This window comes from Arachis ipaensis, chromosome B6 (assembly GCF_059453495.1).
Source record: "Arachis ipaensis isolate K30076 ecotype BB chromosome B6, ASM5945349v1, whole genome shotgun sequence".
Taxonomy (NCBI): domain Eukaryota; kingdom Viridiplantae; phylum Streptophyta; class Magnoliopsida; order Fabales; family Fabaceae; genus Arachis; species Arachis ipaensis.
The window spans coordinates 142,602,013-142,605,486 of NC_142441.1; positions in this window are offsets into that span (position 1 = coordinate 142,602,013).

A 3,474-nucleotide genomic window follows, 5' to 3' on the forward strand; every position below is an offset into this window, starting at 1 on the left:
TGATAATATACGTCATTGTTATACCAAATTAGCGTTAATAGTCAAATCCATCTCTAAAGATCATTTATTTTTTAAATTAGTCCACAAATAAATTTTTTTAGTTATATTAGTCTTTGAAAAATAAAACGTAAGTCAAATTGGTCTTTAGTCATATTAGTCTTTGAAAGATAAAACGTAAGTCAAATTGGTCCATCCGTTAGTTACACAATGACGTGTCACGTTAAGTGCCACATGGCATGATGACATGTCACGTTAAGTGCCATGTGTCACCAGATGATTGGTTGACGTGTCAAGTAAGTGACACCTAGCACGTCACGTGTCACTTGACATGTAAAAAAAGTTATTTATAACCAAAATAGTCTCTGAAAGTCGAAACATAAATCATTTTCATCCCTAAAATTTTAAAAATTAATCAAATTAGTCCTTATACATATTTTTTTTATATTTTTTTCATAATATTAAATTTAAAATATTTTTTGATAGTACTAATTTTAATATTATTTTTAGACCTTAATAAACAAAATTCTCTTTACATAAAATAATAAAAATAATTCAATTATTATAAAATTATTTTATCATTTGTATTTTAAAGTTTTACATTTTTTAATTGTAAGTTTTTTTTATAGTGAATTTTTTTATTTAAATGAGTTTATCAAATTATTGTTTATTATATATTTAAAAATTTAATATTTTAAATCTCACTAAATAATATAGTAGTTATTTTAAAATTTAATTTTTTAAAATTTTTTAAAATTACAATTTATATTATTGTTTAATTTATATGATAGAACCCAATAATTTAAAAACCGACTTGTGGGATCACTTGTTGAATAAAAGAATAAAATATTTAAAATAACTACTATATTTATTTAATGAAATCCAAAATATTAAAATTTTTAGAATATATTAGTTATTAAGATTCAAGAATAATTTGAGTTCTATCATATAAATATTTTATATTAAAATATTAAGATTCATCAAGTAATTTGTCAAATCGGTTTTTTAATTATTGAGTTCTACCATATAAATTAAACAATAATAAAAATTATAATTTTAAAAATTTAAAAGATTTAAATTTTAAAATAACTACTATATTCTTTAATGAGATTTAAAATATTAAATTTTTAAATATATAATCAACAATAATTTGATAAATTCGTTTAAATAAAAAAATTTCACTATAAAAAATTATAATTTGAAAAGGTAAAGTTTTAATATACAAATGACAAAATAACTTTATAATAATTTAATTATTTTTATTATTGTATGTAAAGAGAATTTTGTTTATTAAGGTTTAAAAATAATATTAAAATTAGTATTATCAAAAAATATTTTAAATTTAATATTATGAAAAAAATAAAAAAAATTATATAAGGACTAATTTGATTAATTTTAAAATTTTAGGGATGAAAATACCTTACGTTTGGACTTTCAAGGACTATTTTGATTAGAAATAACTTTTATACATGTCAAGTGACACGTGGCGTACTGGGTGTCACTGACCTGGCACGTCAATCAATCATCTGGAGACACGTCATCATGCCACATGTCACTTAACGTGACACGTTATCGTCTAACTAACGAAATGACTAATTTGACTTACGTTCTATCTTTCAAAGACTAATATGACTAAAAAAAAAATTATTTGAGGACTAATTTAAAGAATATGTTATCTTTTAAGGACGAATTTGACTATTAACCCATAAAAATAGCAACTATTAATATCGATATATGCTAATTAATTTTGACATTATCAACATTTAGGCTGCGCGTACACTATACTTTTAACTTTAACACACATGAACCATACAAAAAATAGTATTTTAAGTATAGTTAGCAGAACCGGACCGAACCGACTAGTTCGACCGAAAAACCGGTGAACCAAACTTAGTACCGGTCCGATTTGACATTTGGACCGTACAAGGTATGAAACTGGAACGAACCGGTCAAACCCGGTAAGATCAGTCTGATCAAACCATTTGAAAGTCAAAATTATCCAAAATATGTGATATAGGGTTCGAACCCTATCTTCTTTGTAAAATCAAAACCTCTCCTTGCCGCTGAACTGTGTTGATTTTCAATAATATATATGCAAATTATAATATATATATAGATATCTTTCATCAAATAGTTTACTTTTATTTAATTTATTTTAAATTTAGTTATAAACTCACTCATTCTTGTAATAGCTCAAATGGAATAGTCTCCCCATACTCAATTAAGAGGTTGCGGGTTCGAGTCTCATATCTTTGGTAAAAAAAAAAAAAAACTCACTTATTCTTAAATTAATTATATTTTTATTTAACAATAATTATAAACTCACTTATTTTTTTCATAATTATATAATATATTAATATTATTTTTAATAAATACATATAGTAATTTTTTATTTTACTTATATTCAATTAATTTTAATTTTAAAGTCACTCATTTTTAAATCAATTATATTTTATTTAGCTATAAATTTTATTAATTAATATATATATATATATATATATATATATATATATAGATAAAAAAATTATTAACCATAATTTATTTTTTCTTTTTATGATTATATGATATCTATTAATATTATTTTTTCAATAAATACTTGTAGTATATAATAATAGGTAAAGACTCAGATGCAGTTATCTTCATATAAAGTTAATAATTGAAAATCGTTAGATGATATTTAGTTAAACTTGTCAAATCATCTAACTATTTTTAAATATCAACTTCACATGAAAATTAACTGTATGTAAATTTTTACTTATAATAATATAATAATACAATAAATATAAATTAATTAATAAAATACTAAAATTTGAAAATGATGATTATTTTTATAAAAACAAAATAAAAGTACTTATAATAAAGAAAAAATAATTAAATTTTACATAATTATTTAATTATACTAGGTTAACCGGTTCGACCAGTGACCCACCGATTGAACCAGTAACCTAGTGATCCAATAACTTCACCGGTTCGATCACCGGTTTGGTTCTGACAACTATGCTTTTAAGTTTTAAGATTCCTTTAGTAGAGACAATTAGAAGATTCTCATTCAATAAAAGGCAACAAAATAAAATAATGTCCCGTCCAAAATGACAGAATTAGGCAGTAGATCAGCCTATCAATCTATTTATCATATGTGTGCAAATAAGGGAAAATAATCATAATAATATAATATAGAAAAATGAGTGGACCATTATAGATACGATTAAGGTTATCGCCGTAGTCATTGCCGCCGCCGCTGCTTCCCTCGCTGCTGCTTCCTCCTTCGCTGCCGCTGCTGTTGCTAATATTGGCAATGGCATTGCCATTGGAATAGCCGTTTTTGACGGGCCGGTTAGGATGGCCGTTGGGATAGCCGTTGGGATAGCCGTTTTTGATGGACCCGTTGGGATGGCCGTTGGGCAAATTGGTATGGCCGTTGGTAACAGGAAAGTTGGCTGCTGTTGCTAATATTGGCAATGGCATTGCCACTGGGAT